The sequence below is a fragment of the Equus asinus genome, chromosome 3 (assembly GCF_041296235.1).
Source record: "Equus asinus isolate D_3611 breed Donkey chromosome 3, EquAss-T2T_v2, whole genome shotgun sequence".
Lineage (NCBI taxonomy): Eukaryota > Metazoa > Chordata > Mammalia > Perissodactyla > Equidae > Equus > Equus asinus.
Window position 1 is genome coordinate 11570783 of NC_091792.1, and position 26013 is coordinate 11596795.

General features: G+C 35.5%; 1 long non-coding RNA gene across 1 annotated transcript in view; it reads right to left on the bottom strand.

Moving 5' to 3' along the window:
- Positions 1-323: 323 nt before the first annotated feature.
- Positions 324-26013, bottom strand: part of LOC139044765 (uncharacterized) — a 56845-nt gene continuing 31155 nt past the window's right edge. Inside the window, exons 5-7 of the long non-coding RNA XR_011501862.1 lie at positions 24142-24266; positions 2085-2155; positions 324-460 (exon numbers count right to left, since the gene is read on the bottom strand). This is a non-coding gene — a long non-coding RNA (uncharacterized lncRNA). The remainder of the gene's footprint in view (positions 461-2084; positions 2156-24141; positions 24267-26013) is intronic.

Below are 26013 nucleotides of genomic sequence, written 5' to 3' on the forward strand. Positions count from 1 at the left end.
CGAGCAGACAGCATTGCTCTAGTTTTGGCTGCTGTGGAGCAAAGACTAAAGTGGTCCACATCAAACAGGGAAGGCAATCTTGGTGATCTACTTAGAGCCACTGGCTTCAGAGGATTTCCCCTGCTTGTGAAAGGAGGAGCGCAAAGAAAAAGTGAGTGTTGTTAATACAGCCTGTGCTGTGGTTTTTAGCAATGAGAGCACTGGGCAGAAGGATAACACAGATATTGCCTCCTGCCCAATACCTGAAACAAGCTTCCTCCAGCCCAATGCGTGAGTCACCACCAGGCAGGGGTCTCATATTGCCAGATCCTGGAGGATGACAATGGACCACTGTCAACTCTTTGTAGGTGGCCCCAATTGCAGTGCTGTGCCAGAGGAGTTCTCTTTGCTAGAGCAGATAACAGTGTTTCAGGTACTTGGTATGTGGCCATTCATCTGGAGAATGTATTCTTTTCTATCCCTATAGAAAAGAGGATCAGAAACAGTTGCAAGTCACCTGAGACAGAAGAGAGTAGATTTTGACAATCTTGTCCCAAAACAATGTTAACTCTTCCACTCTTTGTCATAATATACTCCAAAGGGATCTGTGCGAGCCAGATATACTAAAAAATATCACATTGGCTCACGATATTGATAATATCACATTAATTGGATCAGTTAAGCAAGAAGCAACAAATATATGAGAGGCTTTGGTAAGACACATGTGATCTAAAGACTGGAAAAAAAACCCATGAAGATTCAGGTTTCTGCCACTTCACTAAAATTTTTAGGGTTCTAGTGGTCAGAGACCTGACAGACATCGAATATGAAATAAAAGACAAATTGTTGCACCTTGCAATCCAAAAAAGGAAGCCAACACTAGATAAGCCTCTTTAGGATCTGAAGGCAGAGGGAATAATGCTTTGGCCCTTGTGCTGAGTCACTTGGAAAGCTGCCAACCTTGAGTGGTGCCCAGAGTAAGAAAGGGCTGTGCAGCAAGTCAAGGCTATAGTATAAGGAGACCTGTCGTTTGACTCATTGTCCTGGTGTCTCATGGTGTTGGAGGTGTTAATGGTGAAAAAAAGATAGAAAGAATGGAGTTTATGGGAGAATCATAACTCAAGCTTTTGGGTTCTGGAGACAAATTATGCCGTCTTCTGAGATTGTAAATTGGTACAGCTACTATGGAAAACAATATGGAGGATCCTCAAAAAATTAAAAATAGAGCTACCGTAAGATGCAGCAATTCCATTTCTGGGAATATATTCAAAGGAAATGGAAACAGTAACTTGAAAACAACTTTGCACCCCCATGATCATAGCAGCATTATTTACAATAACCAAGACATGGAAACAACATAAGTGTCCATTAATGGCTGAATGGATAAAGTTGTGATATATATACAGTGCAATATTATTCAGCCATAAAACAAGAAGTAATCCTACCATTTGCAACATCATGGATGGGCCTTGAAGGGATTATGCTAAGTGAAATAAACCAGAGAAAGACCAACACTGTGTGATCTCACTTATATATGTGGGATCTAAAAATAAACAAACGTACAAACTTGTAGAAAAAGAGATCAGACTTGTGGTTACCAGAAGTGGAGGGTGGGGGGAGGGGAAATTGAAGGAAGGTGGTCAAAAAGCACAAACTTCCAGTTATAAGATAAATAAGTACTAGGGCTGTAATGTACAACATGATGACTATACCTAACACTGCTGTATGATACACAGGAAAGCTGAGAGTAATTTTTTATGAGTTCTCATCACAAGGAGAAAATTTTTTCCTTTTTTCTGTTTTTCTTTCTCTTCATTGTATCTATTTGAGAAGATGGGTGTTAGCTGGACCTATTGTGGCAATTATTTCACCAATTATGTAAATCAACCCATCATATTATACACATTAAACTTATACACTGACATATGTCAATTATTTCTCAATAAAGCTGGAGAAAAATATATACCATCTTCCAGAGAGAATTATATACCTTTTAAGAAACAGCTCCTAGTGTGCTACTGGGACCTGATAGAACACTTAACCATGGGCACCAAGTGATGCTACACATGAACTGTCCAATAAGAGCTAGGATCCGACAGACTCACCAAGTCATAAAGCTGGGCATGTCCAGGAGCAATTCATCATAAGTTGGAGTATGGTACATCCATGATCAAGCCTGAGAAAAACAAGAGTAGAAGTAAGCTATGGTATGTCATGGTCCATTTAATCTATCGTGGTTGTACCAGTACTGCTCCCTTAGGCAAGACCTACAACCTCGTGAGTAGGGGTCTGTTATGACCAGCTGTCAGAAGTGGAAAAATCTGAGTTTGTTTTGTGAAAAGGTCAGCTTGGGATGTGTGTGCATTCTGAAAATGGGCTACAGCTATATTACAGCCCTACTTCTAGACCCCTTAAGTATACTGATGAGGAGAAGTCTTCCCAATGGGAAGAGCTTTGGGCACTATATTTGCTCATCTACATTGTGTGGAAAGAGAAGTATCCCAGTGTTAGAATGGATAAAGGTATATGAGCAATGATGAATGGCTTAGCTGATTGGTCAAGGACCCAGAAGCAGAAATATTTGAATATTGAAGCTAAGAAGGACTAGGCAAGAGGCATGTGGATGGATTTATGGGAGTGGACACCAGTGAGAAGATCTTTGAATTGTATGTTAACATCCCCCAGGAAATTTTGAACCGAGAAGAAACTTGCTTCAACAATCAAGTAGAGAGAGTAACTCAACTAGTTGTCTGTAGCTGGCCACTATCATCAGATATGGAGTATTGGCAAATAGATACATCAACAGAGTAGCCACGGTGGCCAGGATGGAGGCTAGGCATGGATCTGTCAGTATGGGCTCTGATTCACCAAGGCTGATTTAGCTACTGCTGATGCCAAATGTCCAACATGCCAGCAAAAGAGATCAAAGCTGAGCCCCCAATGTGACATCAAGCATTGCAAATTCCAAAGAGCTGCTTGGTGGAAAATTGACTACATTGAACCCCTTCAACCCTGGAAGGGGTACCAATTCATATTAACTGGAATTGACATATATTTTTGCCTTCCCTATTCACAGAGCTTCAGCCAACAGAAAGCACGTTGACCCACTAACACTATGTCACTAATTGGTGTATGAGTCTGTGAACCAAGAGGAGATAGTGGGCGTGGTCTCATTTAACAGCATCCTAAATGGCCCGTTTTGGAGAGTTTGTACTTCCTGTTGATGTGACTTTTGGTTCTGCAAGTTTGGAAGTCTTGGATAGCTGAAAGAGGAGAACACTTCCACAGCAAACACATCGTTGCATTTTAAACTAGAGCTACCACTCACTTACCATCATGAAAGGGGTAATTGACCCTACCTATAAATCTCTTTCTCAGAATTTGCTTTTTGGGGAAACTGACCTGCTACAATCCCCTTCTCAGTGAGGCTTTCCTGACTACTATATTTAAAATTCCATCTCCAACACTCCCCATTCCTCTTCTCTGCTTAATTTTTCTCCATGACACTTAGCAATATCTAACCAAGCTATTTGTTATACACAGTTATGTTGTTTACTAAGACATGTCGGTGGGGAGTGGTATCCATTTTTTCATTCCTGTCACCCCATATTTCTGTTTCAGCTAACAATTGCCACAATAGTGCTACATAACAAACTAACTCAAAACTCAAGGACTTCAAACAATAATCATTTTATCACTCATGGTCATGCAGGTCAGGGTCCTGAGTCTATTTCATGCTACATGTCTCCACAGGGGCAGTTATTAGATATTTCATCACTCAGAGCCTTTTCATTTCTATTGTACAGTAACGTTCTTCAGATATGTTATCTCATCTGTAGTTTTTCTTTTCTTATATATTCTATAGAAATTACATTATTTTCATAAACTCACCAAATTGATGCATCTAATTTTAACATTTAACAAAAAAGTGCTACCTTTGATCATAACTAAAATGTAGAGTATAAAATGTCATATGTGCAGAAGTTTCTTCTTTTTCTACTATTCACCAAATAAGCTCCAAGGATTTTGAGTACACAAAGATCACAGGACAGCATTGTCAACTATTTTATATCCATAGTCCATGTATTGTGATTTTAGGATACTGCTTCTGAAAGAAACCTTTAAGAATGCTTTTTCATTTTTATCTCAATGAATAAAGATTTTATTTATGAGCACTTTCGTATATTTATACGCAAATGATGCCTTTCTTCGATGTTTCACTTTTGAAGGCACAGAAGACGTGCTTTGCCTCAGGCGTTTCATTCCCATTGTGAGCTTTATGGAAACAGACAATATATTGTAGTGCTTTTAAAGCGTTTCTTGTAAAGAACTACATGGTAAGCCTGTTCCTGTTTACAGAATTCTGATGTAGAAAAGCACTTGAAAAGAAACCTATTATTAGAAAATTAATGTGAAAAATTTATGCACTAGTAGATTTATTTAATGAGGTATGTTGCAGTTTGGGGATACATTGATCACTGAACAAAGGACATAGTGAGAAATACTTATAAAAATAGTATGCTTAAAAAAGCTGATTTGACTCTTTAATGAAGGGAATAGAATTTAAGGCAATTAATACACTTATATCCACATGAATATACCACATATATACACACGTAGCTATCCAACTACATATATCAATACACACATGTACGCACTCTATATGGCTTACACTTTACATATATCAAAAAACTGTCTTGTTTTTCAAGGCTATTTTAATATCATCATGAAATTGATCTTCATAATCCACATTTGTATATAATTATGGTGTGCCATTTTTAATTAAAAATAAACATTACTTAAACTTTAATTAAAAATAGCATAACCTTGATACTTTGTTGCTTATTAAAGATTGTGGCTTTTTTACTTTAATTGGAATTATGTTATTATTAGCATCATCATCATCACTCAATCTTTAGAAGACCTAACAATATTATAAAGTATAAACACATATTATAACAAATGTATGCAACTCTTTTCCAAAAGGTTATGTTATACATTAAGAAAAAAACACCAAAATACCAACATACAGTGGAAATAAAAAGGATAGAAGCAGCAATGGAAACTAACAAGGGAAAATATTTATGGGATCAGAAAATAGCACATCACACACATGCAGAAAGAGTTTGCTCCTACCCTATCAAAAATATTTAGGGAGACCCGCTCGATGGCGCAGCAGTTAAGTTTCACACATTCCGCTTCTCGCTGGCCCAGGGTTCGCCAGTTCGGATCCCAGGTGCCAACATGGCACCGCTTGGCAAAAGCCATGCTGTGGCAGGCGTCCCACATATGAAGTAGAGGAAGATGGGCATGGATGTTAGTTCAGGGCCAGTCTTCCTCAGCAAAAAGAGGAGGATTGGCAGCAGTTAGTTCAGAGCTAATCTTCCTAAAAACAAAAAAACTTAAGGAGATAGCAAAGAAAACATATATAAAAGTTGAGAAAAACAAAGGAGGGCAGTGAGGAAAACTACTCTGTAAAATAACATTTCTTTTTATTAGCATGAAGTATTTAGCATTTACACTGATAATGAGAAGAAACAAATATCTTACAGATAAATATGAGAAAGACCAGAGAGACAGAGGGAGAGAAAGAGAGATGCTCTTTCTAAATTAAGAAATTACTCTTTGCCTCACTAATGGATGACATGGGCACATCTGCATAGACAAGCTAGTAAATTATGACACCGTTTACTTTTCTGGTGTATGAAAGCAATTCATTGCATAAAAATTCTTTAAAGTGGCAGAGTGACATAAGACTTATTGTTATAAGAAAGAGAGATTCTCCCCAAATCCAAGACTCTAATAGTGCTAGAGTCAATACCAACTTAATATCTGAATAAAATTATAAAATACATACCATATATATATATATATATACACACCAAACACACACATATACACTCACAACAGTATACATTTTTCACAAAAGCATGCAGACAATTCAAATACTTCTATGGTTATTGGCTTACCTGTGTTTCAAATAAAAATGTTAAGCTCAAACACCTAGTTAGTTAAAATTAATCATGTGATTAAATTTTTCTTACCATTTTTAAAATATTTAGTTTGAATCTCTTAGGTCAGGTTTTAAAACTACATGTATATTCATAACTATAATTTCCTTAATATGTCATGATAAAAAATATTATATGAAATTGATTTTTTAAATTTTTGCAAGGACATTTATGCAAAATGAATATAACTCAAGCCAGTATCTTGATATTTATATATAATCTATTTTCCTGACTTTTTGATTTCACATAAATTTAAATATCAATCTTGACACATACATATATGTATGTGGTGATTTTATGTATTCATGTAAAGCGTCATTAAAATTAACAGATTCCTCTAATCATACTAAATAATGCCATACATGACGATAATAAAATTTAATTGTGTCTGTCTTTAAAACTCCAAAGTATTTGAAAAGGAATATCATATTTTTAGCTAGTGATGGAAAAATTTCCAGATGGTAAAAAATGTGAATGATAAAAATAGGCAAATTGAAATTAGAACTGTGATGGATTAATTTCCTTTTGGTTGTCCTTATGTTGTTTATGTTCATGCCAAGTACCTGAGCCAATGCATCATCTCAAAAAACACAGGCAGGAAAGAAAAGGAAAGGAAAGGAAGATTTCTAAATTAGTTTTCAATAACATTTGCAATTTGAAAATCAAAATAACTGTTCACACAAAAAAAATTTTGTTTCTCTTGCCATGCTTAGTTTTTCAAAAATGTATGCCTTAAACTTTAAAAGCCCTTCTTTCCGCATGCTTTTGGATGTAAGTGCATATTAGAAGATTGCCAGAAATAATGGGGCCAAAGATATAGCCTTAGCTTTCCTATGAAAACAAAACTTTCTCTGAATCGTCATATGAACAAGAAATCAAAATGTTTCCAATTAAAATGGGTCCACTCTTTTTACCTGAAAAGTAAAATTGAATTTATCAAACACTCATGAAATAAAGTAGGCAGAAATCAAGAAAAGTATAATTCTCCTGAAATGGAGGTTAATCTTTCAATTGTGTATTCTTCATATTTAAAATTATTTTCTCTCAATGAGTGATAAGTTTCCACACTAGCCCAAGAAAGTTACCAGCAATGTTACTAACAATGTTCTTGGGTTTGAAAAAGCAAAGTGAAAGCTGATTTTTAATCCCCCTGAACTCCCACAAGGGATAACTTTTTTGGCTATTCTTGAGCTAAAGACCACCCATGGAAAAGTCTTAGCATGTATCTGGTCTTTTTTCCCCAGAGGAAAATAGCACCAAATATCACACTGACTGTGCATGCAGTAAAACAGATCCATGGAAATGCTCTTGAATGAATATTTCAAGTCTCATGCTTCCTGGCTGCTAAAAATCTCTTCCTTGTGTTCACTGTTTGTTATTGATAAACATTCTATTCCACTATTTCCCAAACATGTTTCAAAATGCCCACATATATACCAAGACTAAGGGTTCTCTGGCTAAAAACCTCTGAGAAATGCTGGAATAAACACACTAAACCCGGTCTTTGGCATAGGCATTCCCAGACATATTAATATTCTAATGAGCACCATTGGTCTCCAGGAAGCACTACTGCCTGTGTCTGTTCCAACATATAAGCTTAACTCATCTGCCAGCGTCCTCTTGTCCCTCAATTCCTAGGTGACATTGGCCCACAATTTGAACTCTTATTCTCTGGATTTTGAAAATCTAATGCTTACTACCAAATTTTCACAAATTCTCTAAGGATTTGAGACGGGTTGAAGAAAGAATAAGTTTTGGAGTTCGGAAGCTTACTTAATTTTGTGAGTACTCTTTAAGAAAAAATAATACAAAAGTACTAATGCATAAAAGGGCATAAAAGTTAATACTCGCTTGAGAGGAAATAAGAAATCACAACCAACAGTGCACATTTTAAAAGCTGAAAAATTCCACAAACATCACAATGTCCAGAAAAATAATATTTTGATTAATTGCCTGAAACACTTTTGTTATACTTTTCATACAATTTTTAGCTATCCTTTCTTTGACAGTTTCTTTATATGACAAAAATTTTGTAACAATTTTTCTGTAGAGAAAATACGTCAGTCTCTTGGCATAGGTGATTAAAATTTGTTTTTTATCTTTGAAAGTTTAGAAAAATTACTTTCAGTTTAACAAATTGTTCTTGATGATGTCATGAATTTTTAGGATAGTTGTCAAATTTGGGGAATTTTCTATCAGATTTCTTTCATATGTGAACTGTAATATTTTAGTCTTTCATTTTTCTTGTGTATTGACCAATATTAACTCTTCCTTGAATTGATGATGCTCATTCACCACTTTGTCTCCAATGTCTGCTGAAGTGACATATTATGGTTATGTACGTTATCTTTAATCATATCAGTATTTTGTGTTAATTTAATATCTCAATGTGATTATTAAGATCCATGTAATCTATCTCTATTCACTATCCATTTTGGTTAGTATTTAGTTTTATTTAGGCTCTCAATTTTGCCGTCTAGTATTTAACAAATAGATTGCTTTGTAAGTGGATTTATAAATGCAAGTACTCTTTATTAGCAACTTTTTGAAAAAGAACTTTAGAGTATAAAGAAGGGAGTAAATGCCTTCTGCAACAGCATGAAGAGATGCCACTGCCACTTGGGATTATAAATTGAAGCCAGGGAATCTGCAGTGATGAGATGTCAAATTGAGAATAGTGGCAAGACTATCATTATTATTAACTTTCTGGTCCTAAACAGGGAATAATATAAAAATTTAAACTTTAACCATCCTTGTCTGTTTTATGTAGTCATAACAAATGTATTTGCAATTTATTTGCAAAATAAATTATTTTTCCCAAGACCCTGAGGTTTTAACACTTATTGTTAGAGCTTGTAGAACATAATATTTAATATCAAATGGTCTTGCTTGTTAATTGGTTATTTTGTATAACAATGTTCAAATTGGAATCTCTGCTTGAGGAAGGCATAAATACTGGCTGGGTTTTTTTTCTTAGTAAATAAAAATAATTTTATTTGTTTAGTTTCCTTTTGTGTATAAAGGGGAATAAATGGTGCCTCTTCTAGATTCCTGATATTAAAGAAATGTAAGCAAGTGTGTTTCCCAATGACAGTCATAGATTTTACTTTCTTAATGTGCTCCTGTAACTTTTAGATGATATTTTATTTAGAATGTTTTCATTGATATTTACACATGACATAAATGAGCTTGGTCTATGTTTTTCTTTTTGATGTTTTCATTGTCAGGTTTCAGTGTCAGTGTCAAAAATTTCCCATAAAAGTCAGTTGGAGACTTTATTTTTGAAACACTGTAAAAAGTTTAAATAGCATTAAGATTATCTAGACATTATAGCATAGATGAACTTTGGGCTTTGTTCTTGGGTTTGTTTTGTTGGGGGCAGGAGGTGGTGCTAAATCTTTAAGGAGCCTGATTCTTTTAGGTTGTTGTATTGAGTCAATCTCTTCTGAAGTTACATTGATTAAATTATATTTTGTTTGAAAACTATTTCTTTCATCCAGTGTTCTAGTTTCAATAGAGATGAGCAAATTATTTGTGTTAATCATTGGTCAGAAAAACAGAAACCACTCTAGGTATTCAAACAGAGGACATTTAATACAGGGAGTTGGTGACTAAACAGAAAACAGTGAGGGCTCCTCAAGAAGGCAATAGCAGGAGCTGCTGCTGCCCCAAAGGGAGAGAGGAGCCAAGTCATGTTATCAGAGCCCAGAAATCAGGGCTGTCAAGTGAGAAGAACCAGCAGGAGAGAAGTGGGGGCAGGGGGACTGTGAAGGGGAGGGGCTGTCTAAAGAGAGCTAGAATCACAGAGAAGATGCAGACGCTTCTAAGGCACTACCTGAATGAGGGGGTAGAAAATATCCTGGATTCTCCTTGCTGCTTTTCCCAGGCTGCCTATTCTAAGAAGACAGAGAGCCAGGGAGCTGGGGAAATATAGTTCCCACCGATGTGGAGCAGAACAAGGAAATCCAGGAGATGGATCTGAGAACAAGCATGAGATGAAGTTTAATTTTCTTTTACAATTCCCCACTATCTTTTCTAATTTATATATAAATGCACATAGATTACAATTTAAATCATGCTTAGGATAACTAACTGATGATCTATTTTATTACTTTTTTCAAAGACCCAGGCATGACCTGTTTCTAGTAATACGGTGTACTAGATGCTGGAAAAAACTACTGCTTCAGAAATTTTGGACACAATATGTGATTATATTATGTGCATGGCTGCCAGCAGAGCCTCAGCCAGAACACTCTCCAAAAGTGCACAGTATTTGATCCATAGACACAGGATTCTATGTAATATGGACTGGTAACAAGGCTCTCACTTTAGAGCAAAGGAGTGTGGCAGTGGGCACATTCCCACTGGATTCACTGTCCTTATCACATACTATAAACTCAGTAGTTGCCAGCTGAGAGAGAGCAATCGAAAGGCCTTTTGAAGGTGCAACTGAGGTACCAGCTTGGACATGATACTCTGAGAGACCATCCCCACTGACACAGAATACACCTATATCAACAAGCATTATATGTTGCTGTGTGCCCAACAGGTATAATAATGAAACTGGGAACCATGAAGTGGATATGGACTTTCCTCTCATTATAAACTCACATTGCCTTCTTTGGGGAATTTGTTCATCCTATCCCCTCAACTTTAGTCTCTGATCGTGGTATGTACTACATAAGCGTTCATTGTTATTCTTATTTTTATGTTAATAGTAAATTATTATTTGATATTATACACAAACAAATTCAGGTGAATTGTTTTTCACCATAACAAGAAAGTGCTCTTGAATAAAAGGCCCATATTAAAAGCTCATAATACAATAAAGTTATGAACATGTAACAACCAAAAACATAGTAATACATGAATACATGTTTTTTATAGTCCTGATCAACTGTTCACAATTGCTCGTTTTTTACCATCTGCTTTATCTTGACCACATTTTGCTTGTGTCCCTCTATGAATTTCTAGCCCTAATCTCTTAAAAATCACCTAAAACTTTTCTTGAAGACATTGTTTTCTTATCTTGATTTTTCTTACAATTCCAGTTGAAAAATGTATACTCTTACTATCTTAAACACATTTTGTTTGTGAATTATAATTTTTTTACAGAATTAGTAAGAATCACTAGGCAAGCAATTGTGGTAGTGAAGATGCAAGTACTCTTGGTAGCCATAACAGCATCATCAGGAGGTAAGGACACAGACACACTGTAACGGATTGCATAGTTCAAATAGTTATTGTTATCTGCCTCAACTGGGGAATAGGAGGAGCCCTGAATATATAACTTGAATAAGAAAACATATTTTCAAGAACACGACATGTTAAAAAATAGAATCTTAAGAAAAACACACCCAGGGTGGAAAAGAACAAATAAACTGCCACAAGAATCATCTTTATCAATGCTGGTTATTGCAGTGAAGGTTTTGTTTAAATATAGAAAGTACGTGGGAAGTTAAAAAGAAAAACGTTTCCCTAAATCTTAAGGCTGTGTGGAGTTTATGAAAATTACAGCAATTGCCTAATATAAAGAAGGAGAAGAAGGAGAAAGGAGGGGAGAGTAGGGAGAGAGGAGGGGGGGCAGGGAGTGGGAGGAGAGAAAGAGGAGGAGGGAAAGAAAGAGATCAGCAGCAACAACTTTTGCTTTCAAAGAACCATCGGCAAGTATCAATGCCAACTGGAAGACATTACCCACTGCTTACACCTGGACCAAAGCAAAATTTCAGACATAAAACATATTTCAAATAAAAAATATATTGCCAAGTCTGGTGTGCTGTTGACTGACATGAGAAGGATTTATTGACTCAAGAAATTAGAAATTTTAAAAATGTACTTGGTCTTCTAGTAAGCTTACGATTATACTAGGACTTCTGTGTGAATAACTTCTTTAACATGTTTAGCATTAAATACAATATATTACCTCCCAGAAATCCATCACCCTAGATTAATCATGAGAAAACATCAAACACAAATTCTAAAAAGTATCTGACTAGTACTCTTCAAAATGGTCAAGGTCACGAGAAACAAGAAAGGATGAGAAAATGTCATAGTTTGGAGGAGACAAAGGAGACCTGGCGATTAAATGCAGCATGCCATCCGGGATTGGATCTTGGAGCAGAAAAAGATTAGTGAAAAACCTGGAAAAATCCAAAGCAAGTCTGTACTTTAGTTAATAGCATTGTGCCAATGTTGTTTTTCTGCTTTTGACAAATGGGCATGTAAAATTTATTATCATTTGGAGAAGCCAGGTGAAGTGTGTAAAGGAACTCTCTGTGCTATCCTTGCAACTTTTCCATAGATCTGAAATAATTCCAAAATAAAAGTTTGTTAAGTATATATAATACAATAACAAACTTAGTGGCTTTCTTTGTAACATATTTCTAAGTACTGTTTATCTTTCAGGGCTAGGTAACATTGTATCACTCTAAAGAGTAAGACATTTTATTCACTGTGTTTCCACTAATAACACTACCATGAAGGTTACGATGATGAAGACATAACATGCTCAAAAACACACCTCACATTACTGGATGTCAGAAATAAACAACATTTGCGCACAGGAATAGTAGGCTTGATTATCTAAAGCCCATCTTACATGTATTGAATCTACTATGCCTATGGCAATAATGTTATAAACAGTTCTTGAGTTTATAAACTTTTTAAATTTTATAATAATTATTATTAGAAAGCATTAATCAATAATTCTGCACATCTGGCATTATTCTAAGCACTTTATTTACTGATTTATTTAACAAATATTTGATGAATTCCTACAATGTGCCTGCCACTATTCTAAGCACTAGTGATAACGCCAATAAATAAAAAAGATGGCGTCTACTGTGGAACTTACGGACTAGGTAGGGAAAGAGGCAGGAAATAAAAATACAACAAATTGATACTGGCAGGCACCAGGAAGTCCAATCAGGAGGAGTAAATTGGGGGAGGGCAGCATAGCTGTTTCTGATGCACAGCTATTCCTGGAGGTGACTTGTCAGCCAAGATCAGAGGGAAGTGAGGAAACACAGGATGTTTTAGGCAAAGATATTCTGAGCAGCGAAATGAACAAGTTAATATAAACAAATAAATGAGGCAGGAGCATGCTGAGAAAAATCATCAAAACAACAATACCTGTTATGATCTATAGTTGATAACTAAACAAATCACTGATTAAACATAGTAATTAGAGTTATAAAAAGTTAGTACTAAAGTAAGTTGTAGCAAATGATTGCAAATACCTCCAGGGCATAAGACTGTTATAAGGAAGAGAGGGTAGAGAAGTGTCTTGTTTCACAATAAGCCCTTCTGAAATATTTGATGCTTTACTATGTGCATATATTACTTTGTTAAAGATTAAAATATTTTATCTAACTCTAAGACTTCACTCAGTACTCCATAGTCCTTCTCCATTACTAGAATTAACTTATCGGATTTATACCTAGTGGGCATAGGGAGATGTCTGTATAAAACACTAAATTTTAAAAGAAGAATTGAAAATCCCTGCTGCTAATTTTGCAAAGTTGGATATATATGTTTCCTTTCTGTTCTCTCTTTTCCAGGAGCAACCTTTCAATCATGAATATGCTCAGCACGTACCTCCACTTCCTGTCCTTCAATCTGAACTAGCCTTCTCTCCTTCAAAAGTCTGAAATAATTTGTAAATTTCTGACTAAAGTTCTGAATCCTCATCAGAACTAACAAACACTAAAGGTAACTTCAATTCTCGAGCATATTGCCTGGCTAAGAGTTTAAGATAAGTTTCTGAACATATTGTGAACATATCAAAATGCATATTTTCCTTCCTCTGTGTCAGAATTATACAGAAGTCTCTTAAAACGTTCTGGGGGAGAACAGTTTGTAATCACCCATGGAAAATAAGAACAGGAAATATGATAAGTTCCAAATATATTTAGCACTATAAAACTTTGATGAGCTGCACATGGACGATTTCCTATGCAATTTTTTTGAAATAGTACTTGGGAAAAATTTGTCATAGGCATTTAAAATTAATGTGTCAGGTTGTCAGAAATAAATACTAAAATCTATAGAGCCTGTGTGTATTGTTTTGATTCTGTCAAAATCATTATCAAACTGCAGCAGAATGTTTAGATATTATCTTTCTTACAAAGTGGGAACACATCTTTCTCAGATGCTCTCAGATACTAATTGATAACAATGTACTTAAATATTTGATTTTTTTTCGATGAATAGTGTGTATTAACAAGTTGAATTATTTAAGAACAAGAGTAAATTAAGTGAAATAACTTTTCATTAAATCAAGGATAAAAGGGATGAAAAGAGCTTCTATTTTTTTTAATAGTTCTTTACCCTTTAAGATATTTTTTATAATTACTCCCTTTTTTCTCATTCCTGAAGCACATAACTAACATTGTGTATTATACTTCCAGATGTTCATGATCAAACTGAATGTCTTTAATTTAGTTAACACACATTAATTTAGTAAACACACATTAGCTTTTGCTAATTGTTGCTAAAGAAAAACAATCAAATAGCTGAAGGAGAAATGGATAGTAACTGGCACGCTCTCATCTCAGCAAATCTACTGACTTCATTTAGTCATGTCAAAAAGAAAACTTTATTTTTAGCCATTTGGTGCAAAATTAAGGATTGCATTTTGTTTTTAACATTGGTATTTTTTTAAAGTATGTTAAACTTGTGTCAAAATTCCTGGCAATTAGCATTTATACTATGTATTATTCTTTAACAATGTAAAATTGAAATATAAATGGATATAGCCCATAATTGATGATGAAGCAAAGTCATTTCTATGAAATCCACATTCAAAGTAATGTGAAATTTTGTAAAGAGTGTCTGAAATATACAGAGGTTATTTAATGAAGATGTTCATTTATTCATCACATGTATGTCACTTACGTGCCAAACTCTATCCAATGCACTGGTGATTTAAGGTCAATGCAGCCAAGCCCAGTGCTCACAGTCCATGGAGGGAACAGAAGCAGAATGTGCTCCCAGAGAAGAGGTTGTCCACAATGAGCTTTTGAGAAGTGAGCATGCAGGAAACAGGTTCCAGGCAAAGGAAGCAGTGAAACATGACTCCTGAGATAGCACCACATAGCTATTTCAGGGACATCATGGCAGGAGGATTTGGGTGAGCTTGAGAAGGGAAGGATGGAAATCAGGGGTGGAAAACTGATCAAGAGCCTTACATGCCTTGTTAAAGAGTTTGAACATTATCCTATATATAGAAACTGGAATTGCATTGAAGGTTTTTAGAAGGAATTTGATTTCTGATATTCTGAAGCTTTCTAAGATCAAGGAAAGAATCAAGATTTATCTGTGTAGATAAACAAGCTATCACTTTAAGATATTTCTTTTTACAAGCAAATCAATTATTCCCCTTAAAAAAAGAAACTCATAGTTAATTCTACTTCCTCCTGTATTTCTTAATTATTACTTCCCTAATATAAACTGACATGTAAATGTGCCTTTCTTTAAATTATGACAGGTAGCACTCCCAAAGTCACTCCCACTTCAACTGCCTCTTCCTACACTTCATTATCAGAAATCTAAATGGCACCAAAAGAAAATGTAGAACTTTGTAATTTTCTAGCCACCTTCCCCTTCACTTTAAAGATCTGGAAACCGAGGCTGAGAGAGAAGACAATTTCCCCAAGTCATACAGCTTTGGCTAGAATTTGACTCCCCAAAATAGGAGAATTTTATTGTATGTAAATTATGCTTAAATAAGCTTGACTTACAAAACAAAACAAAACACTACATAGGCTAAATACTTTAATTTGTTTAACATTTTGATATTGTTGTTTCTTCTTTTTACATGTGCCATTCTCACAAAACCCCAGGAAAATAGGACGAGAAGATAATTTTCATCTAAGGATAACTGAAATTCAGAAGGATTAAAACTCTTGCCTTATGTAACATAGCCAACCCAAAGGCCTGGTCTTTTAAATCTAGTTCAGGGTTGTTTCAACCACATCTTCTGTCCCCTACTCCACTCCCCATCATTGCTGTACAAACTGGTAAAATACAGCAAAACTTCCATTTCTAAACACTGATAAACCACACAAACTCAACTAAACAGACAAGATACATTTACTTACATATCCTCTAATTCTTTTTTGTTTTATTTATAAAAATGAGGATAACAATATCCCCAGATGGGAATTTGTATGATGAGGGAAAATTAGAAGATGTACATGCTAGCTCCAGACAACAACTGTGACACAGCAGACCCTCAAGAAACATTTGGGGCCAGCTCCGTGGCTGAGTGGTTAAGTTCGCGTGCTCCGCTGCAGCGGTCCAGGGTTCCAATCCTCGGCGTGGACATGGCACCGCTCGTCAGGCCACGTTGAGGTGGCGTCCCACATCTCACAACTAGAAGGACCTGCAACTAAGATATACAACTATGTACAGGGGGTGGGGCGGGGTTGGGAAATAAAGCAGATTGGGAACCATTATTAGCCCAGGTGCCAATCCTTCAAAAAAAAAAAAAAAAAAGGAAGATTGGCAATAGTTGTTAGCCTAGGTGCCAAAAAAAAAAAAGAAAGAAAGAAACATTAGCCCCATTCTGCACTTGTTATATCCTACACTCATGCTTCTCAATTGGGCTAGCCCCATGAATAAGATATGGTATGCCAGATGACACAAAATGACATTTTTGGGGCAACAACCTTTCTGGGACAGTGACCCTTCTGGGAACTTCAGTTTTACTCACATTTTGGAGGGAAACTAAATAATTCAAATGATCAGTATTTTCATCTTTGTTAAAATAAACTCAGACAAGTAAGGAAATAAAAAATAAAGCTGAGATAAATTTTTAGGATTTCGAAGAAATTCTATTCTTATAGGTTACTTTGGGCAGTGCCTGTGTTTGTTATATCAGGCTGTGATTAGCATTTTGGTGGAAAGGTGTGAGAAGCAAGCAAGAGAAAAAATTTAAATATCCTATATGTAACCACTTTGAAAACTCTTTCTCGGGACAGACCAAATCCGAGCAAATGCCTACCCTACAAGCCAGCAATTCCATTCCTAGGTGTGTGCCAAGTAGGAATGTGTACACAAGTGCACCAAAAAACATGCAATCAGATGTTTACAGCAATACTCTTTGCCACATCTCCAAATCTGAAACTAGTCCAGATGCCTGCAAGAGTAGAACTGACAAATGTGGTTATTCACAAGGAATACATAGAAATGAGAATCAATGATCTACAACTGCAAGCCCGGGATGAATCCCACAAACACGACATTAAATAACAGGGGATAGAAACAAGAGTACATACAGTATGACTCAACCTCTATAAAGATCAAAAACTAGCAAAACTACTCTATACGAATAGAATTCAGGGTAGTGGTTACCGTTGGGAAGTGGTAGTAACCAAAAGAGGGCACAAAGGTGTTGTTGGTATTGATAATGTTCTGTTTCTTGACCTGTTGCTGGTGACACAGGTTATTCAGTTTGGGAAAATTCCGTGAACTGCACACTCACGATAGGTGCACTTTTCCACATGCGTGTTATAGTTTAATAAAAGCTGGGGGTTCTCAGTGGAGGGAAATACAAGGATCTATCCAAATTTCACAGATTATTTTCCCATTATGTTTAGAGATTGTGGATGAAAAAATTTCTAATTTTTATGGAGATGGATAAGCAATCTTATTGTACTTGGAACTTCTGATATTAAAAATCTAGATTTTTATTCCAGATTAGATTCCAAAGTTCTACACTAAAAGTATAAATGTATTCAAAAGGATTTTGAAATATCTGTAGGAAAACGAAAAGTTTTAGTGCTAATTTAATAGTATTTTGGTGTTTATTTAATAAAGAAGAACTACACTATAGGCTTAGTTCAGTGATAATTTTCAAAAACAGATGTATTTAATAATTTATAAAGGGGTATTTCAAGAGCTCTAGTTTGCGTCTATTTGTTTATATGCCATCTTCTCCCATCACGCTGGGAAGTACTTAAATATAGGAGCTGTGCCTCATCTACTTTACGATTTCCACCACCCAGCATAGTTTGTGGTACATAGCAGGTGCCTGATGCACATTTCTAAATCAAAGGACAACATGGGAATAGATGAGTTAAAAGATGCAAAGAAAACAACTATTCATTGTCCACTTTCATTTTGTTTTGTTTTGTCACACACCAGTCCATCTTCCCTAATTGACATGCCATGAGGGTACTCAAGTGAGGTCCCTCCTTCATAAGAAGGCTTCAGGGTAAGAACTGAGGTCTTTTTCCGGCAGCCAACACCAGCTAGACAGCTATGTGAGGGAGCCATGATGGAGGCAAATCCACCATCCCCAGTCAATATTTCAGGTGATTGCATCCTGGCCAATATCCTGGCTGAAACCGCATGAGAGATCCTAAGCTAGAAACACTCAGTTAAGCTACTCTTGAATTCCTGACCAACAAAAAAAGTGAGATAATAACCATTTATAGTCTAAGACACTGTTTAAGGTAACTTTTTATACATCACTAGACAATCAATGCACCAATTTTTGTTGATTATGAATAAGATGGATATAAAAATTAGTTTTTGTGTGGACGTATGTTTTCATTTATCTCTGTTAAATATCTAAGAGTGACATCTCTGGGTTGTACAGTTTATGTATGTGGCTGTACAATACTGTATTTCCACCAGCAACATGAAAGATCCAGTGGCCCCTGCAGCTTTTCAGCTTTTGGTATTCTCAGTTGCTGTTACTTGGGTCTTCGCTTACTTGTTTGTTTTAGCTGTTCTGATGGGTGTGTGGTGGTATCTCATTGTAGTTTAACATCCACTTCTCTAAGGACTAATGACGAGCATCTTTTCCTGTGCCAGCCATTTTTCTTTGGTTCAGTGTCCTTATAAATCTTTTGGCAATTTTTTCTTTTGAGGAAGATTAGCCCTGAGCTAACATCTGCCACCAATCCTCCTTTTTTTGCTGAGGAAGACTGGCCCTGAGCTAACATCCGTACCCATCTTCCTCTACTTTATATGTGGGATGCCTGCCACAGCATGGCTTGATAAGCAGTGTGTAGGTGCACCCCAGGGATCTGAACTGGCAAACCCCAAGCCGCTGAAGCAGAGCACATGAACTTAACCACTACACCACTGGGCAGGCCCATTTCGGCAATTTTTAATGGATTATTTTCTAATTATTGAATTTTGAGAGTTCTTGTTATATGCCAAATACAAGTCTCACCAGAAATATATTTACAAATATTTTCTCCCAGCCTCTAGATGGTCTTTTTATTTTGTTAAATGTCTTTTGAAGAGAACTTTTTAATTTTGATGCAGCAAGATTTGTCATTTTTTCTTTTATGATTCGTTCTTTTTGTGGCCTAAGAAAAGTTTGTTGAAGCCAAGTCTCCCATGTTTTCTGCCAGAAATTTTATAGGTCTACGTTTTAGTTTTAGATCTATGATCATTTCCATATAAATTCTAAAACCAGATTGTAAATTCCACCAAAAAACTCTTCTGGGATTTTCATTGGGGTTGCTGTAACTCTACAGATAAATTTGCAAACAAAAGAAGTCTTAATAATATTGTATCTTCTGGTCCATGAGCATGGTATCTCTTCATTGATTTAGTTCTTAAGTTTATCTTAGTAATGTTTTATAGCATTATATATACAAGGCAGGCATATCTGTTAAAGTATTTCATACTTTTGATGGTATTATAAAAGTCTTTTCTTTCAGCTTGCATCTATTTTAGTATTTAGAAATACATTATTTTTTATATATTGATGTTACATACTGAGATATGCTAAAGTCACTTATTATTTCAAGTAGCGTTTTTTTTTTTTTTCCTGCCTTATTACAATGCCTAGATCCACTAGAGCAATTGAAGTTGTGAGGGTAGTTATCATTGACTAGTTACCAAAGTTAGGGAACTATTAAATATAAGGTTGCCTGTAGGTTTTTCAAAAATGTCCATTATCAGGATAAAGAAGTTCTACACATATAAATTTGACAACTTAAATATATTGAACCAATTCCTTGAAAATCATAAACTGTATAATCTCACAAAGATAAAATACACAACTTGACCTGTACTAAAACTATTAAAGAAATTAAACTCATAATTAAAAACCTTCCAAAAAAAGAAATCTCCAGATTATGATCACTTCAATGGAGAACTTCACCTAACTTTAAAAAGGAACGATGACAAATTCTAAACCATCTCTTTCTAAAAAGAAAAGACAAAGGAACACTTTCCAACTCATTTCATGAGATGAGTATTTCCCTGGTACCAAAGACAGACAAAAGACAATATAAAAAGAAAAAAAGAAAAAGGACACTACAGAAAAGTATCCCTCATGAACAAAGACACAAAACTTCTCAAAAATATCACAAAACCGAGTAAAATTTAACAATAAAATGGGTTTTCTCTTGGGAACGCAAGGTTAGTGACATATTCAAAAATCAATTCATATAGTCTAGTATATTAACAATGTAAAGAAAATAAACTATATGATCATATCAAATGATGTGGGAAAAGCATTTTAGAAAACTCGTACCAATTCATGATAACAACTCTCAGCAAACCAGAAGTAAAAGGGAATTTCTCAACCTCATAAAGGGCAGCTGAAAAAGACTACATGTAATATTTGCAAAATTTTAAAAAATGAATTCATAAGTCATATCACAACCAAAATAAATTCTGAATGAATCAGAGATTAAATGAAAAAGAAACATCTATACAAGTATTAGAACAAAGCATAGGTAAACACTTTACGATGCCAAATCCAGAAGCAATAAGAGACAAGATTGATAAATGTGATATTTTTTTAAAAGTCATTGTAGGAAACATCATAAGTGAAGTCAAAATATAAATGACAAACTAGGAGAAAATATTTTCAATTTATAGTTAAGAAAAATGTTCTTAAAATTCTGAAAAAACTGAGCAAATAAATGTGACTAGCCATCTCTCAGAAAAAATATGCTAATGACCCTTAAACACGTAAAATATGCAATGCTTCACTCATAATGAGAGAAATGAGAATGAAAATGACATTTCCATGTCATTCCTTGCTTATCACAGTGGTAAAAATTCGAATAATTGACAGTCCACTATGTTGGCAAGGCATATAGAGTGCTGTCATACATGGAATTTGGCTATGCCCAATAAATGACATTTGCATTTGAACCAGCAATCCAACTTCTAGAATCCTTCTAAGAACCCTTCTAAGAATTTACCAAGAAGATATAGGCCTCTCTTAAAATACAGTGCTTAAGTGCACAAATTTAATTATTGATAGCAAAATATTGGAAACAAGCAAATTGCCCAACCATAGAAGACAATAAATTATGGTACAACTATATGAAACAGTACCATGTGGCTGGAAAAAGGATGAAAAAACATCTCTATAAACTGATATGTGGGGGTTACTCAGATAGGTTATTAAGTGAACTAAAGCAATGACCTTTAAAATACCTTAACTAAAAATTAAGTGAACAACTGAATAAAGCAAGAATTGTAGAATCTTGATTATTTTAGAATCTCTACATCCTTACTATTCTTGATTCATTGAATATTTTTGACATTTTTCAAGCTAAAAAATTTAAAACTATGAAGTTAAAAAATCATATACAACAGTTTTATTCACTCTAGAAGTTTCCTTCTGTTGATATAAGATTAGATCTATAGTTGCAAGCAAAGAATCCTAACTGTTTAGTTACCCACTTTTCCTTCCTTAAGGTTTCAAATGGAAAAGAAGCAATTGGAGGATGCATCCTTTGATACCTAATCAGAGTTTAATTGTTCTCAGTCTAGGGTGGCAGACAATCACTCAACTGAAAAAGCAGGTCTTACCATCTTTGCTCCCACAGGAATCTCTAGAGACCACTAGGCATTAGTCCAGCAAGAGCATAGGACTGAGCGCATCCACCCTAGGGAATGGCGGCCTGCCCAACCCTGATAATGGGCTCTCTACTAGGCTGCTGTTGCCCAAGCATTAAAAGACATTCTGCTGTGCAGTTCTCCTTAGAAAAATATTCAGTGACCTCACTTCTTTGGTAAAAGGCATCTGATTTAAAAAGCATGGATGGGGGCTGGCCCAGTGAGTGGTTCAATGGTTAAGTTTGTGTGCTCCACTTTGGCGGCCTGGAGTTGGTGGAGTCAGATCCCGGGTGCAGACCTAGCACTGCTTATCAAGCCATGCTGTGGCAGGCGTCCCACATATAAAACAGAGGAAGATGGGCACGGATGTTAGCTCAGGGCCAATCTTCCTCAGCAAAAAGAGGAGGATTGGAAGTGGATGTTAGCTAAGGACTAATCTTCCTCAAAAAAAAAGCATGAATAGATAATGGGACTTACTGAATTTTATTCTCTTGATGGAAAAGAAAACATAAATGCTCGACACCAAATATTGAGGAAAATAATCTGTCAAGAAAAAACTACAGACTCCCACCCCCAAGATAAGCAAAACCTGTGACTTTCGTTTATTCTCGTAAACATAAAGTGTAATACTTAGAATTTAGACGTTGAGAAAAATGGAAGATATCTTGAAACTTACTATTTAAAAGGGAAAAGCCCTCTGAAATTTCGAGAATTCGTCTGTTTTCCTTTTAGTCCCATGCCCCAAGAAGGCGATGTTCATACGTCTTCCTTGCAGTGAAATCATGGACATGGTTGTTCTCAGCCTGCTGCTGGCCGGCTCCCTTCATTTTCCCTCAGTCTACAAGGGTGCTCTTTAACATTTAAACTTTCACTTGTCTGGCTTCATGCTACAAAAGCTGTGATTCTGCTGGATTGAAGAGATTATGGAGGGAGGTGATACCATGACTTCTTTTTAGTTTACCAGAAACAACTATCACCATACTTTTTATGACTTCGCTTGCATTTCTAAGGTGGAGAGTGTCACAAACTGATGTCCGTCTAAGATAAGCCTGTCCTCCCCCCTTTATCTCGACCAAGGCCTCACTTATTGATGTGTTCTTGGCACACCCTGCATTTCTATTTAGTTGGCTGTCTGTAGTGTTAGGTTGTGAATCTCCTGAGGACAGGTAATTTGCCTTATTTTTTCATTATCCACACCACCTACAGGGTACTTACGTATTTTAAATGCATAAATAAATGAATGACTAGAAATGGATACCTTAAATAAACGCTTGATAGAAAAACATTCTCCTACAGCTACAGGGCTTGGTGTTTCTCTAACTGCTGCTGGCCCGGGATAGCGGCAGAGCACACCACACCTGGGACCCATCCTTGACCCTGTTCTGCTCCCCTTTTGCCATTCGGGGCAGGCCTGTGATAGCAGGGCTCATGTAAAACGGTGGAAACAGAAGGGGGACACATTTGCTCCTGAAATCTCCCCTTTAGCTTTCCCCCCAGAGCAGACAGCCTTGAGTGATTGGTGGTTTCCTTTCGTTGCATTCCTCAGCTCCTATTCTTTTCCACCTCACTCAGAAAGGAAAGTTGTTTACTTTGAAAAGGAGTTGAATATTACTGCTTGTCGGTAAAAGTGTTTGTAAAGAAAACAAAACTCGAGGCAGCATTCAAACCGTAATAAGCATCCTGAAGAGCTATAAACTCCATAAAAGAGCAATTTGGGAGCTAACTCTAATTGTGATAGTTAACATTTATTGAGCACTAAATATGTGCCAGATATTTTGCAGTTTACACTTAATCCTCTAGCAATTTTTTGAGATAAGCATTATTACCTTTTACAAATGAGCAAGTAGTCACACAGCTAGCATTCAAAATAGGTTTATTCGACATTAAAACACACTTGCTTAAACATTTGCAGCTGGAAGCCCAAAAAGCAATCATGGAAAAGAGACACTGTTTTGCCCAAATACAGTAGAACTGTAGCATCCTTTTGCTGCTAAGACATTTATAGGATGAACTGACCGAAGGACATGGATTCGCAATTAAATATTTTAACACCCCTGGAGTTGTTCTACGTTGAGGGGGAGGAGCTATAGGCCCCAGAACCCAATACAAGGATAGCATCTCTTGAAAAACCAGCCCATGTGAGCAGCTGAAAGGAGCCCAGCGCTGTTCTCTGCGGTATGTATTTACTTCCTAGATTTATCATCAATAACACTGCAATTTATTTCCATAGAATAATACCCTTTTGTGTTATCACAGTCATAATTATTTTATTGATTATTAAGATTAGTAAGTCCAAAAATTCTTTCACTTCTTTAATTTTACATACCTGGACGACTAAGATGCTCAACTAGAAATGCTCCAGTCTTCCAGTAATTCGACTTTTTAGATCCAGCGCCATAATATTATAATCTTAGCATATAATGGTGGGTTCTTTAAAGTAAATCTTAAGTCCTAAAAAGAAAAACAAAACAACAACAAAACTGACAGACATATACCATCTGTCTTTTTATATTTTTAACTGATTTAGATTAAAAGAATATCAGGCTTATTGATGTCTATAATGCATTTTCTGCTATGATTCTCCAAAATGCTCTGGGTCAGTTTTAAGAACTTTAGGCCTCTCATCCTCCTCTATATCAGAAAATCACATTTCCCCTCCTACATTTTTCAATATGTTGTCCTAAGTGTGATAAGAAAATGAAACACAAACTCTGTCTTTACATTTTCATGATTCACGTTTGTTAATTAAGTGATACATGCCAGTGGCAGTGGGAATGGGGTATTGGGAAGGGCAGGGGGAAATATTTTGATCTGTAAGTACCAAGTGGGAATAAACATAATGATGGCAGTAAAACCACAGTGCTGACTGGGGAAGAATTACAAGAGCCATTAAGTTCACGGAACAATGTCTGGCACATAATGTCATCAATAAATATTTCATATTCATCACACACATAGCAGTGACAAAGCATTCAGTGAAGTTATTATAAGCATTCAACAAGAGATATTTTTCTCCATCTTTGACTAATAATTATCAAAATATTTTCTTATAGGCCCCAAATTGATCCATGAGAGATACAAATATGTATTCATTAATTTGTTTAGCAATCAAATAAGAAAAGGAAAGGACATCAGATTGAGGTAGGCAGGCAAACTACCCACATGCATCTTAACTATGGATGTAGGAATTAATTACTAATGATCACTAGTTTATCTGAGTATATAAAATTGGAGTGAAATAAAAAGAGTTGAGTAAATTAGAAGTAATGGACATATAAAAAGGCATTGCATTAATTTATTATTTTATTCACATGATACACTGGGGGATGAGTTTAGCACATTTCCAGAACTTACATGCATTTCTCATTAGTTTCACTTAAATGTAGAAAATTCACTAATAGGTGAATAAAATTTTAACGTATATGAAAGTTAAACTTCAAATTTCTTTAGCTATATATATCGTAAAATGCCCTTGAAATCATCAACTTCTTTAAAATAAAGAGCTCTATCATAAAATGTGTGACAAAATGTGATTTAAACAAAATAAGTTCAGAAAACATGTGATTCATGACCTTAAAAAAGAATTCCAACTTAAAAATAACTCCAACTAACAAGTAGTTTTTGTGTCCACTAATTTCAATAATAAAATAAATCTGTCTCTTTAAGATGCCACTTTAGAATTTTTTTCTCAAGTTTACAAATGTGTATACTTTCAGGGGTTTTTTTTGATAATAACCCTCCATTGGCCTTCTAGACATTCTTACCACTGAATTTTGATGTACAATATTAATAATGTCTAGATGTATGTTTTGATTTAACCAACTATTGTTAAAGGTGACCTTTGGATTTGATTGTTTAGCTGACTTTGGTGCTAATAAGATAAAGAATGAGGTGTCTAACGAACCTTGTGTATGGAAATAATGATAGATGGCTGATCCGGAATTCTACAGGCGCGGCGATGCCGAGCCTGCTTAGGAGTCTCTGGAACCTCACTAATTTTAGAGCGGTTTTATTGATTACACAGAGACAGGGCACATTTTAATCATTTTTACAGCACTGTATTGCCTGAGGTACCAAAATCCATTAAAAAAGGATTATAAACTTTGTTTTAAACTGGATCCTAAATTGTTTCTTGATGCATAGTCAACAACAGCTCTGTAAGATCAATCACGGTTACTAAGGCATATTAAAATCAAGT